Source organism: Vipera ursinii, assembly GCF_947247035.1.
Source record: "Vipera ursinii genome assembly, chromosome: 4".
Classification (NCBI taxonomy): domain Eukaryota; kingdom Metazoa; phylum Chordata; class Lepidosauria; order Squamata; family Viperidae; genus Vipera; species Vipera ursinii.
In genome coordinates this window covers 100,394,992-100,409,364 of record NC_139514.1, presented here as the reverse complement: position 1 = coordinate 100,409,364, position 14,373 = coordinate 100,394,992, and positions in this window count along the sequence as shown.

The following is a 14,373-nucleotide window of genomic DNA, read 5'->3' as shown; positions in this document are numbered from 1 at the left end:
CACCCTTACTTTTCTTTGCCATTGAACATCGTTTGCCACCTTGACCTGTGATCTTCTCCATCCTGACAAATTAAACTGAGCAGTTCTACGACAATCTTCAAAGTGATGATATTCCTAGGAATAGCTAATTAGTGGATTTAATAAGTAAGCTGATTGTGCTTGCATCTCGGTTGAAGAAGAATTGTGCCAAACAACAGAGATTGGCAAGATCCTTTCTACAAAGTTAGAAATAAATGAAAATTATCTGTAGGGAAAGGAGAGTATGGAACATGAAAAGTCTTCACTGAAGACTCTTCCAATTCCTATAAATCAGAGTTCTAAATAGCCCAGTTAGAATGATAGGCATAATTCAGTCTGAATTATTACTCAGGAAGAAAGGACGTGTAATTTATAGTCTTGTGATCCCAATGGAAATCAAGAAGTACTAGACAATACTTTACTCTGAAGAAGTACTGTATAGCCTATCTGTTTGGGCAGATACTGGGAGGCAGAAAATACCAGGCTCAAATCTGATAACTGTTTAGCATTAGGAAGATGAACCTGTGAATATTGACAGTATTGTACTAAATGAATAAAAACAGAACTGGAAGAATGGAAGATGTGTTCTGACTGATTAACTCAAGTGACAAATTTTAAAGGTAATCTTCACTGAGGTCTTCCTTCCTTCATCTTTTCTATGATTTTTGTGTAACAAACAACTATATCTAAACATTTTAGATGATAGCATCTCTGTGTCATGACTGATGACACTGTGAGGATACTACTATAAGTGATAAGATGGGAATAGATGCGAGAATCAAGTCTAGAGCCAGATGTCCTAGAGCAGGGCTTTTCAACTGGTGGTACGCGAACCACTGGTGGTACGCGAGCACCTGGCTGGTGGTACACGGTGTTGCCTTCCTCTCCCCCGCCAAAAAAGCAGGGCTTTTACTCGCTTTTCATGCTGCTGTGCTTTGCATTACTCACCCTTTTGCAGCACGAAAAGTGAGTAAAAGCTCTGCTTTTGGGGGGGGGGAGAGAAGATTCCCAAGGAATGGCGCCTGAAGTCAGAGCGCAGCTCAATTGAAGCCCGATTTGCAAAGGGTAAAAGCAAGAACTGGAATCCCCTTTGAGGGGTGAGTCGTACAAAGTGCAGCAGCACAAAAGGCGAGTAAAAATCCTGCTTTTTTTGGTGGGGAGAGAGGATTCCCAAGGAGCAGTGCCTGAAGTCCGAGCGCAGCTCAATTGAAGCCCGTTTTGCAAAGGGGAAAAGTGAGAACTGGAATCCCCCTTGAGGGGTGAGTTGTTTAAAGCTCTGAACCACACTGTGGCTGACAGGTGGTGGGCGATGGAGGAGGAACAAGCCTTGGTGGGTGCCAGCAGCAGTGACGGCATCCCCGAGAGTTTATCCAGGCTCTGGATGGATGTTATGGGGTCTTGGTGACTGGCTGCCTTATGGAGATGGGAAAGGTGACCTGGGTGGTGCATTGGGGGCTTTGGCATCCTCTTTTGAAAAGGTACTCTTGGGGACAAAATGGGCCAGCCCGAAGAGTCCTTGCTGGCGGGAGGGGGCTGCTGGTGGGGGGAGAGTGTTGGATCGGGCACACTGGCGGTGGGAGGGAAACATTTGTCCAGAAGCAGCACCTCCTCCTTTGCATGCCGATGCTGCTTCTTGGCCATCCCGATCCCACTTAGCTCAAGCAACCCACCCAGGAGGTTGTTGGGTGGGTTAGGAAATTCTGGCAGTTTGTTTTGTTTTGGTTCCCGAAGCCCCCTTTCTTGTTCTGCAATGGAAGGGGACAGTTTTGGGTGGGTTAAATGTATGGGCTGAAAGCGGCACTGATCCTGGCACATCTGCTGAGCCCTGAAGAAGCATTTATCACCTGGAAAGCAGCATGGCAGGTCACACAGGCAGCCCTCTGCCCCTCCCCTCCACACCTCCAAATTGGCCTCCAAGAGGTGGTACCTCACAACTCTGATTGATGATTGGTTCGCTGTCCCTTCAGTCAACTCCCTTGTCAAGTGGCTTGTAATTGCGTGATGCCATTAAACTGTCGCACTGAGCGGGAGGGCGTGTCACCATGGCTCTTGCTGTCCGATAGGCTGCGTGGGCCAACATGGAGGGGAGGGCTATTTTACAATGGGGGTGGCTGAGAGAGAGAGACAGGAGGGGAGGTTATGGTGGGAGAGACGAAAACGCTTCCGGGTGGCCTCATTATGGCTGCTGCCTCCCATTACAGGTTGTGGTTCTTTCGATCCTGAGCTCATGTTGATTTCTTAATCTCCCATCAGAATATATTTCTTATCATTAGGAGCATGTCTTCTTGTGACAGTTAATTTTCCTCAATTTATGTCTGTAACGTGATTTGAGGGGCATGGTTGCTTGGATTATGATAGAAGTGTTAAAGTTAAGTGGGCATCAGGTTTCTTGGTAAAAATGGATTTGGAAGGAAGGAAGGAGGGAGGGAAGGAAGGAAGGAAAGAAGGAAGGGACAATGGGAGAGAGGGAGGGAGAGATAGAAAGAGAGAGGGAGAGAAAGAGAGAAATAGAGAGGGAGAGAGAGAAAGAGGGAGAGAGAGAAGGAGAGAGAAAGAAAGAGGGAGGGAGAGAGAAATAGAGATAGTGAGAGAAAGAGGGAGAGAGAGAAGGAGAAAGAAAGAGGTAGGGAGAGAGAGAAAGAAATAGAGCAAGAGAGGAAGAGAAAGAGGGAGGGAGAGAGAAAGAGGGAGACAGAGAAGGAGAGAGAGACAGAGATAGGGAGAGAGAAAGAGAGGGAGAGAGAGAGAAGGAGAGAGAAAGAGGGAGGGAGAGAGGGAGAGAGAGAAAGAGAGGGAGAGAGAAAGAGAGAGGGAGAGAGAAATAGAGGGAAAGAAAGAGATTAAATTAGCAACATGGTTGTTAAGTGAATCTGGTTTCCCCACTAACTTTGCCTGTCAGAAGGTTGCAAAAGGCGATCACATGACCCTGGGACACTGTGACCATCATAAATATGAATCGGTTGCCAAGCATCTGAATGTAAATCACATGACCCCGGGGATGCTGCAATGGTCATAAGTGTGAAAAATGGTCATAAGTCACTTTTTCAGTGCCGTTGTACCTTCAAACTGTCACTAAGTGAATTGTTGTAAGTCGAGGACTTCCCTTTCTTTTGGTCAAGTTTTTGACACCTTGCTGGGCGACTGGTGGTACTTGGATATTGCCTTATCCTAAATGTGGTACAATGGGTGAAAAGGTTGAAAACCCCTGTCCTAGAGCAGAGGTATCAATTATATCAGAGGTCCCCAACCTTTTGGGCACTGGAGACTGGTTCCATGGAGAGAGGTTTTTCCATGGACCGGAGAGTGTGTAGTTTTGTGTGCTGACTGCATCCCACGGATGGGACTTTGCTTGTTTTTGCAGCCCAGTTGCTGGCATGCTGCAGCCCGGTACTGGTCCACTGACCGAGGGTTGGGGACCCCTGAATTATATGATCAATAATCACTCATTACAATATAGAAGGGGAAAGAGCGAACAGATCTGCACACTGTCCTGAAATGTAAGTGGAACTTTGAAAGTCAGCTTTTAATATTGCTTTGTCCTAGAAGATTCTGAGGAAGTTTGAAAGAAACAGGAGGAATTCTAGACAAAAACAGCCAAAAAGTGGGAGATGGGTTTGTAGCATCCCTCTACAAATAGGTATCAATCCAGGCTGAAAAAAGCCCAGAAAAAAGAGATTCAAAATATTCAGAAAGGCTCTAATTTTACAAACTCATCTACTCATCCCTCAATTCTTCCATTACAATTTCTTACTGAAGTTTTATTGATCGTTCCTGTGGATTGAAGCTTGACATCAGAACTGGTAAATGGAATGTCTGATCACCCTGAAAATCAAGCCAAGCCCAACTTTTGTCAAACAGCTTATAGTGAGATCCAGCCAGGGAGCCTGACAATAAATTAAACTTAGCAAATAATTCTAATCTTTGTCTCTCTGTAGGTGCATATTCTGAGCTCTGATAATGTCAACAGTATTGACCACTGCATTTGTCAAACACAAAATGAGCACATTTGAGTAAAATATATTGCCCTTATAAACATGCACTTTAAAGATCATTTTATCTAATACCTATATCCCCATCCAATCCCTATCCTAGAAGCTCCCTTATTTGATACAGAAAAGCAGCCTTGACAATGCAAATTCTTTCTGTGTTATGACTATGTCATATCAGGGGAACTTTGAAAGGTCAATTGACCAGGCATAAAAGTTAATAAACTAAGTTTTTTGTTCGTAATTTTAAATTGTATCATGCACAGATATTCACTTTATCTGTTGTTCAAACAATGTCTTTGCTCACTTCATCCTATTCAATTCTAAGTATTTGCTGACCTCTGTTCCCTCTTTTCCCCTTCTTTTTTAAAGCATGCTAGTTCAAAGAATATTTCAGTTACACAATTGTAATATTCCGACGAAATACACTGGTAACATTGATCTTTCTTTCCAGGGAAGTAGTCCTGCTTGTTTTTTGCTTTGTTTTTTTTTAGAATTCTGTGATTTACAGTAATGCTTTTATTGGAAATTTGCTACAAAAAGAGACCAACAGGCGTCCAAGGCACAAATTGCCATGTAATATCGTCTAGATGTCATAAAATAGATCTGGATAATATCAGCATTTTGGCATGACATCACTGAATCATTAGAGAGAGACAATAGATTTTTAAAAACATCTAAACAGTTTAAATACAGCAAAATCTGCACAATCCTAGTAAGTACTGTAGAATTCTCATCTATCTATTTCTACCTATCTACCAATCTACCTACCTACCTATCTATCTATCTGCCTATCTATCTATCTATCTATCTATCTATCTATCTATCTATCTATCCATCCATCCATCCATCCATCCATCCATCCATCCATCAATCATCTGACATTTGTCTTCTGTCATCTACATTGCAGTTAGTTATTGATGGTAAGCATTCTGTTCCATTAAATTCAAGGCACATGTAAACTTATGACATAAATTGCAAAATTCAGTTTTAAATCTGCTCTGAGGAAGCTAGCTTCATTTGCAATACTTAATTATCTCATATGGAATTACCCAAAAATAATTTAACAAATAAATAATGGAAACTTTAGTTGGCTAGAAATAGATGATAGGCAATAGACAATAGATAGATAGATAGATAGATAGATAGATAGATAGATAGATAGATAGATAGATAGATAGATAGAGACAGACAGACAGACAGACAGACAGACAGACAGATAGATAGATAGAGGTAGATAGATAGATAGATAGATAGATAGATAGATAGATAGATAGATAGATAGATAGATAGAAGATAGATAGATAGATAGATAGATAGATAGATAGATAGATACATAGATAGATAGATAGATAGATAGATAGGCAGATAGATTTCTAGGCTATACAGTATTTATTTCTATATGTTACTTACTAGGGATGTGCAGACATGAAAAATTGTTTCCAATACCTCGAGGTTGTTCATGTAGGGAACTATCAGTAACTCCTTCAATCAATTGTTTCTTTTAGGAGCTGACTGTTCTCAGAATCATTTTTCCCATTATTTCCCATTTATTTTTGAAAATCTGATTATGTATTAGAGGTCTCAATCTTTTAGGGATGATGGGCCCATTTGAAATTTAAAAACATGCCACAGAAAGTCTACACTGATGATAGGAACTTGCCCATTTACAATACGATTATAACGTGGGTGGGAGGTAAAAGGAAGCCATCCGGAAATTGGGGCGGAAGTGAAATTGGGGCTATGTTATCTTTTCTGGACTGGCTTTGGGGACAAAAAGTGGGAGACACTGCTTTAGGGTGGTTCTCCTTCCTCCAAGGTTGGCCTCAATTGATATTGATAGGAGGGTTAGAGGGGCTTGGGAGCTCCATGAATCTTGTAATTTTTTAAACTCTAACTCCTGAGAAGATAGTGCTCCCCCAGGCAGAGATGAAGCACAATCTAAAGGTCCTCCTAGATTCATGGCTTCTATTCAAAGAGCAAGTGGCAGCCATAGCCAGGGTCCTTTGCACAAATTTTTGTTGTGCACCAGTTATACCAATTCTTGGGTTGGAAGTCTCTGTTTACTGCCATGCATATCTTAGTGGGTTACCCAACAAAATGGTCTACATGTGACTCCCCTTGAAAAACACAGTAGCTTCAGCTGGTACAGAATGTCAAGGTTTTTCTTGTGACACTGCTGTTGTTCAACCTACATTAGCTTCTAGTATGCTTCTGGGTGTAATTCAAAGTGCTGATTATCACCATTATAGCCCTGCATGGCATAAGGCCTGGTTATTCACAGGATATCTAAGGACTTCTGTCCAGTCCATCAGATCTGACAACATGGACATGCTTCAGTTGCCATCTGTTAAAAACTGACAACTTGTGGGACTAAGGAGGTGTGCCTTCTTTGTCACAGCAACTGCTCTATGGAACAACTTCTCTAAGATTTGTATAATTGTGACCCTGTTGACCTTCTGAAAGACCTTAAGACCTGACTATTTCTCCAGGAGATTAGGGGAGACCAACATGCACGTGAATTTGTTATATGGTACCTCTTCCTCCCACCCACCCTCACCACCACCTTCATACTGCATTATTTTAACATTGTTTGGTTATACAGTTCTTCTGCATTGATTAGTTTTAACTTGGTTGCTATTTGCCTACTACCCTTTTCCTTCCTCCCTCCTCCCTCCCTTCCTCCCTCCCTCCCTCCCTCCCTCCCTCCCTTCTTTCTTTCTTTCTTTCTTTCTTTCTTTCTTTCTTTCTTTCTTTCTTTCTTTCTTTCTTTCTTTCTTTCTTTCTTAATTGGATATGTCTAATTTAATGAAAAGAAGGATGAAGGGTGACATGATAGCAGTGTTCCAATATTTCAGGGGCTGCCACAAAGAAGAGGGAGTCAAGCTATTTCCCAAAGCACCTGAAGGCAGGACAAGAAGCAATGGATGGAACCTAATCAAGGAGAGAAGCAACCTAGAACTAAGGTGAAATTTTCCACAATTAGAACAATTAATCAGTGGAACAGCCTGCCTCCAGAAGTTTTGAATTATCCAGCACTGGAAGTTTTTAAGAATAGACTGAACAGCCATTTCTCTGAAATGGTATAGGGTTTCCTACCTGAGCAAGGGGGTTGAACTAGAAGACCTCAAAGGTGGTCTTCTTCTTCTTCTTCTTCTTCTTCTTCTTCTTCTTCTTCTTCTTCTTCTTCTTCTTCTTCTTCTTCTTCTTCTTCTTCTTCTTCTTCTTCTTCTTCTTCTTCTTCTCCTTCTTCTATCACACAGTCAGCCAGACGTTCAGATTGCATTTGGCATTTTTGTCCACCTTTTGAATCCTTACCTAGGAACTGGGATAGGTAGATGTGGATGTTTGAATTGATGGTATTACAGTTATTGTCAGAGGATGGAAGCTGTTCCTAGTAAGGCAGCCTTTTGCAATTAACTGATGGTGAATTTGTCTTTATTTTCAATCACTGTGTATTTGCGACATGTAAACACCTTTTCTTCCAGCAGTTCTGCAGCTGGTGGCCCTGGTTGCTCAGCCAACAGTTCTGAATCCTGTAGCCCATTTTTCACCAGATATCCAGGAACTCCAACGTCTAGCATGGACCTTGTTAACTCGGGCAACATCCAAGCCAGTATGGCTTTCTGAAATTTATGTCTCATCATAGTTTTTATGGGAGAGACACTCTTTGTCTGACTCCTCTGATGAGTCCTGTATGGTTGAACCTCTGGCATAGCTCTCATCTTCCTAAGAGTATACAAGCCCCACAACCAGGTCCAGGTAGTGTCTCACTGGGGGATTATTATTATTATTGTTGTTGTTATCATCTTCCCCTTCTTAAAATGAACATTGTTCTTTTCACATTAAAAAAAAGATTTCAGGGAATACAGGAAATATACTCTTAAAATTTTTTCATCTTACTTACATTTGTTTTTTGTTTACAGTGATGTTAATAAAGAAAAAGAAGACACATCTTAATACCCTCATAACATTTCTTATGTAAGTGAATCATTTTTATCCTGGATCTGATCAAATAAAGTTTTATACTGTTTTGTTTTTAAGGGGCTGGAAATTATCCAGAGCAGAAGACAGCCCCCCCATGGACTCAGAAAGAGAGAGGGAGGGAGGGAGAAAGTGGGTAAGGCACTTGATAGACACATCTGGGCACATGGGTCCTCATGGGAATCCCAATTATATTTCTTTTTGTTTTAGTTGTCTGAATTGTTATTCCTGGTGATCTAATTTCATTACATCATGGCAATTAGATTCAGCCAACTAAACCATGATGCTTTTATCTGGTAAAATATCTGCTAAAATTTAGATAATTGTTCTACGTTTCTTGTCTTTCTAAAGCCAAATAAATAATGGCTGTCCCATGCATGCAATTTATATCCTGCTTTATCTTCACTAAACTGCCCAAGTTGCTAACCACAGTTAATATAAGAAGACAAACTATCAACATATCAAAATGGAAACATAAGGATATAATAAAACCTTGCAGATGCAGATAATAAAGCAACAGCTTGTAGACATAATCCTATTAGAAAAATAGAAATAGCACAGGAGCTAATGAAATGGTATAATTGAATTCCAATAGCAATAAGATTTTTGAGGAAAAACAGCCAGTTCTACTGACCTGTTAATGCAATGAGAAGAGGCAGGCAGATGTCCTTGGGGTAAAGCATTGTATAAGCCTGCCTTTACCTTCATTTCTTTTTTGCAAAATTACGCCTTCCCAAATTATACAAATCAGGGAAATTCTCATGGGATTGCATTGTGTTCCTGCAACTACCTTACATGGTATAAACCTAAACCTCACCAACAGGGAAGAATTAATTGAAGAAGGAGGTTACCAATACATGTTATTGTTAATTTTTTGTTAAGCAAAGGAAGAATTGAGAAGTGTTAGACCTGTACACTGGACTTTAGAAAGGCACCTTTAGAAAGGTGGACTCAGATCCACAGTTTCTTAAAAGAGAAAAGAAAGAAGGGGGAATCCTACAAATGAAATACTGAAGATACAGTTGCAAACACTTCCCACCAAAGGAAGAAAAATAATGGGAGAAACCAAACATAGGTGCAAAGTTCTAAATAATGAAAAAAAGAAGGATATGTGTAGCAAATGGAAAGAGGGGTTTTTAATAAAATAAATAAATATCTGTTGTCTCCAGAAACAAACTAATGTTGTTAGTCTTATTATAGAAGGAACTAAAGAACAAAAATAAAGCCATAATGAACTGTCAGAAAGATTTAAGGCCAGGGTAAGCTGAGGCTTGTGAGTGATGCCAAACACAGATCTATTGTGATCTCATGAGGTACTAGTACTGCTCTATAAAGCCCTGGTAAGGCCACCCCTGAAATACTGCATCTGGTTTTGGTCACCACACTATAAAAAAAGATGTTGGGACTGTAGAAGGAGTGCAGAGAAGAGCAACAAAGTTGATTAGGGACCTGGAGGCTAAAACATATGAAGAATGGTTGCAGGAACTGGGCATGGATAGTCTAATGAACAAAAGGACTAGAATCACTAAAAATACCAGAAAAGAATGATAACAACAACAACAGAGATAATAATGTCTACAATAATAAGAAATGGGAAAGGATCTAGGTGAATTTGTATGCCTGAGACAGTGAGATCTATAATTTTCCTATGAAACTAGATACTTTTATTATCTTATTTTTATATCCAGTCCCATATTTATTGTTGCATTGGAATTTGTCCTTAAGAGGAGCTGCCCTACAATTTGATGTAACAAGGAAGATGCTCAGTTAAGCTTTGGAAAATTTGTTCTTCTTTGAAAAAAATAAAACACTAGCTTAATAAATCAGGAGAATGCCATAGTCATACTAGACAAAGCCTTTGACACAGTGAATCATGACATATTCCTCAATAACATGGAAAAAATACAAGCTGGATGATATTACTATTAGATATACCAGTTGGCTGAATGACCACATTAAAAAAGTATTCATTAATCATTCCACTTCAGCTTGGAGAGAAGTATCAAACAGTATGGCAATGGGGAAGTTGAGGAATCTGAAAAAATCTAGGTGGCTAAGGTGAAAAAGAAGCTATATACAGGGTTGAGTCTTGAACTGAAATGAACAGAATAGAACTAAGCAAGGAGAAATGGAATATATTCTGCATCTGAGTAAAAGAAATACAAAGATAAGTACAAAGGAAGACCTGGCTTGCCAGTAGCAAGTGTGATCAGACTCTAAAGACTTACAATAGTTGACCACAAGATAAACATGATATTTACTTATTTATTTTTATTTTAATTCCATTTACATCCCGCCCTTCTCCGAAGACTCAGGGCGGCTTACAAGCTTAGCAGTAGCCTTCATTCTATGTATATGCCTGCTTGTTAGGGCTTTCACACACACCCCCAAGCGGCATTATTACAAAGTCAGCTTATTGCCCCCAACAATCTGGGTCCTCATTTTACCTACCTCGGAAGGATGGAAGGCTGAGTCAACCTTGAGCCTGGTGGGACTCAAACCTGCACTAATTGCAGACAGCTGGTGTTACTTAAGGAGGCATTAGCCCACTGCTCCACCAAGGCTTTCCATCATGCCCATTTTTACATTAAACGTTCCCTTAATCTCTCCAATTTTCTTGAAAAGATCTCTGGTCCTCACTATTCCATTGTTTTCTTCTATTTCTTTGCACTGTTCATTTAAGAAGGCATTCTTATCTCTTCTAGCTATTCTCTGGAATTCTGCATTCAATTGGGCGTATCTTTCTTTTTCTCCCTTGCCTTTCGCTTCCCTCCTTTCCTCAGCTATTTCGAAAGCTTCCTCAGACAGCCATTTTGCTTTCTTGCATTTCTTTTTCTTTGGGATGGTTTTGGTTGCTACCTCTTGTACAATGTTGCGAACCTCTGTCCATAGTTCTTCAGGCACTCTGTCTATCAGATCTAATTCCTTAAATCTATTTGTCACCTTTACTGTATATTCAACAGGGATATGATTTAATTCATACCTGAGTGGCCTAGTGCTTTTCCCTACTTTCTTCAGTTTAAGCCTAAACTTTGCAATGAGAAGGTCATGGTCTGAGCCACAGTCAGCTCCTGGTCTTGTTTTTTACTGACTGTATAGAGCTTCTCCATCTTTGGCTACAGAGCACATAGTCAATCTGATTTCTGCTTTGACCGTCTGATGATGTCCATGTGTAGAGCTGTCTCTTGGGTTGTTGGAAAAGAATGTTTGCTATGAGCATCGTATTCTCTTGACAAAATTCTATCAGCCTGTGCCCTGCTTCATTTTGTACTCCAAGGCCAAACTTGCCTGTTATTCCGGTTATCTTTTGGCTTCCTACTTTAGCATTCCAATCCCCCATGATGATAAGGACATCATTTTTTGGTGTTAGTTCTATAAGGTGCTGTAGGGCTTCATAGAACCGGTCAATTTCATCCTCTTCAGCACTGGTGGTTGGGGCATAGACTTGGACTACTGTGATATTGAATGGTTTGCCTTGGATTCGAACTGAGATCATTCTGTCATTTTGAGGATTGTATCCCAGTATTGTTTTTCCTACTCTTTTATTGACTATGAAGGCTACTCCATTTCTTCTGAGGGATTCTTGCCCGCAGTAGTATACCTGATGGTCGGTCATCTGAATTAAATTCACCCATTCCTGTCCATTTTAGTTTGCTGATTCCTAAGATGTCAATGTTCAGTCTTGTCATCTCTTGTTTGACCACGTCCAGCTTTTCTTGATTCATGGATCATACATTCCAGGTTCCTGTGGAGAAAAAATCTTTACAGCATCGGACTTTCCTTTCACCACCAGACATATCCACAGCTGAGCATCCTTTCAGCTTTGGCCCAGTCACTTCATTCTTTCTGGCGCTACTAGTACTAGCCCTCTGCTCTTCCCCAGTAGCATATTGGACGCCTTCCGACCTGAGGGGCTCATCTTCCAGCGTCATATTATTTTGCCTTTTGGTACTGTCCATAGGGTTTTCATGGCAAAGATACTGGAGTGGTTTGCCATTTCCTTCTCCAGTGGATCACATTTTGTCAGAACTCTCTGCTATGACCTTTCCGTCTTGGGTGGCCCTGCACGGCATAGCTCATAGCTTCATTGAATTACGCAAGCCCCTTTGCCATGACAAGGCAGTAATCCATGAAGGGGGATTTTGGTATAGCATTACATGAAAATGCTCCATACCTCACAAACCCAGGCACTTCCTCTTTCAGACAGAGATCATGACCGTAGATATTGAATGGAGAGGACACAAGGAAAAACATATTGTGCAAAGAGGCTGCTCCTGGTTGGGTGTGTTTGTGACACTGTGTCGGTGTACATTAGGAACTTAAATTAGGAATATTGACCAACAAGGATGGAGTAAGAGATAGAGGGGGAGGACTGCCCAACTTGTGTGCCAACATAGATGAAAGATAAACGCGTTAGGAAGTATTAAATTCAAATCTAATAAATGCAGCACATCAAGGTTTCAAATATATAGTTTTTCTTAGCACACAAACATTTTAGTTTCTATAAAGGGATGCAAGATTTTTTCATTCTCTCTTTTACGTTAAAGAACACATTCAGGTTCTTCTAGGCCTTTTACACTATTGCCCTGTGGACTTCCTGTAGGATATTTACTATGTAAAGTACTTTTTCAAAGGGAAAAGCTGTTTCATATTTTAGGCTTTGCTTGCCTAGGGAACAAATTAATAGAACCTTAATTTCTATGATTAACAAGCATTAATTGAACTGTGAAAAGAATGACAAAATAGTCAATCCTTGTTTCCTTTTTTACTAGCTTTATTTTGTTGCTCTCTCTTTTTCTGCCCCTGTTATTGTTTTCAAATTCTTCCGTGTTTTTAAAACGGCAAGAAAAATCTCCATCATTAATGTGTGAATTGCTAAGCATCATGCATTTTGGTGTTTCTGTTTGGGAATTTCTTTTACAGCTACTTATGTCCTGAAGGCAGAACCAAGGAAATTATCCCTTTTCCCAAGTGAATTAGGACAGAGAATAGCAAGTTTTTGTGTATTTGTGGCTGTGGTTTGCAGCTGAAGTCTCTTTCTAAGGAAGGTGTGAAAGAGCTGTAAGCCAACAGTTGTTCAAGGTGGCTTAGCACTAATTCCTGTGCATAATTTAGTGCCTTCAGAATACTGTGTTCTTAGAAAATAGCTGTAAGGGATTACTTTTCTGTCCCTTATTCTTCTAAAGTTTTCAAAGCATGCAATTCTTCCAGCCCAGCCTAATCAGGACTTTATTATTATTATTATTATTATTATTATTATTATTATTATTATTATTATTATTATTATTATTATTATCTTATATTCTTGAGTCAGTTGACTTATGGAAACTGCCTGTACAAGTCCATGTTTTTTTTTTTGCTTGGCAAAAGTTTGGAAGTGGTTTGCCACTGCCTTCTTCCTAGGGCTGAGAGAAAATGACTGGCCCAAGGTCATCAAGTGGACTTTATGCCTAGGGCAGGACTAGAATTCACTGTCTCCTGGTTTCAAGTCACATATCTTAACCACTTCCCTAAAATGGCTCTCATTAAAATACAAGCCCCTAGTAGAATGAGAAAATTAGCAAAAACTATGAACCTAATCTGTCTACGGATATTCTCAGTCATCCTGGTCATATTGGTAGGTATCCCAATTGTGCTTTTTCATGAGGCAACTGGACTTTCTTGCAGTCCATCTGCATTTAAAAGACAAAGTCCACTGTTTCAAGGACAGCAAAGTCTACAGCCCTCTCTCAACATAAGGGGAAGGGATAAGACATCATCTATCTCCACTCTACAACACAGTCTTTTCAGCAGTTCCAAGAAGACTACACACGCATTTGCACTACTCAGGTGACCCTGATGACACAGATAAACCTCCCAGGTAGCCCCAATGACTCTCTAAAACAGACATGTCAAACTTGCGACGTCACGTGACATCATGCAACATATTGGAGCCTTTTTGCCATTGCTGGCAATGGGGTGTGCGTGACTTTCAGATGACGTGTCCGGCCCACAGGCTGGCAGTTTGACACCCTTGCTCTAAAATAATGCAAATGACCAGCTGTCTGCAAAGAGTATAAATCCTTCCATTCCCCACCATCCAGTCAGAGCTGAAGAAGCTTCTTGGATGAGAAGTGAAATCCCTTCAAAGAAAAACAAGAAAGTCCAGTTGTTTTGTGAAAAAACACCTTTGGGATATGAACTTAATCTGTTATAAACAAAAGATAATCAAAATGGTTAAAAATGTATTGTCATCTAACAGTTGGAAAGGGATCTTTAAAAGAGTTTGATTTCTATGAGCCCAAAGATTATGCCTAGGAGAGAATGATTGCTTTGAAAGAAAAACTATTGCCCTTTGCAGATATAGCATGCCAAAGCATCTAGCAGGGATCAGGAGCTATGTTTA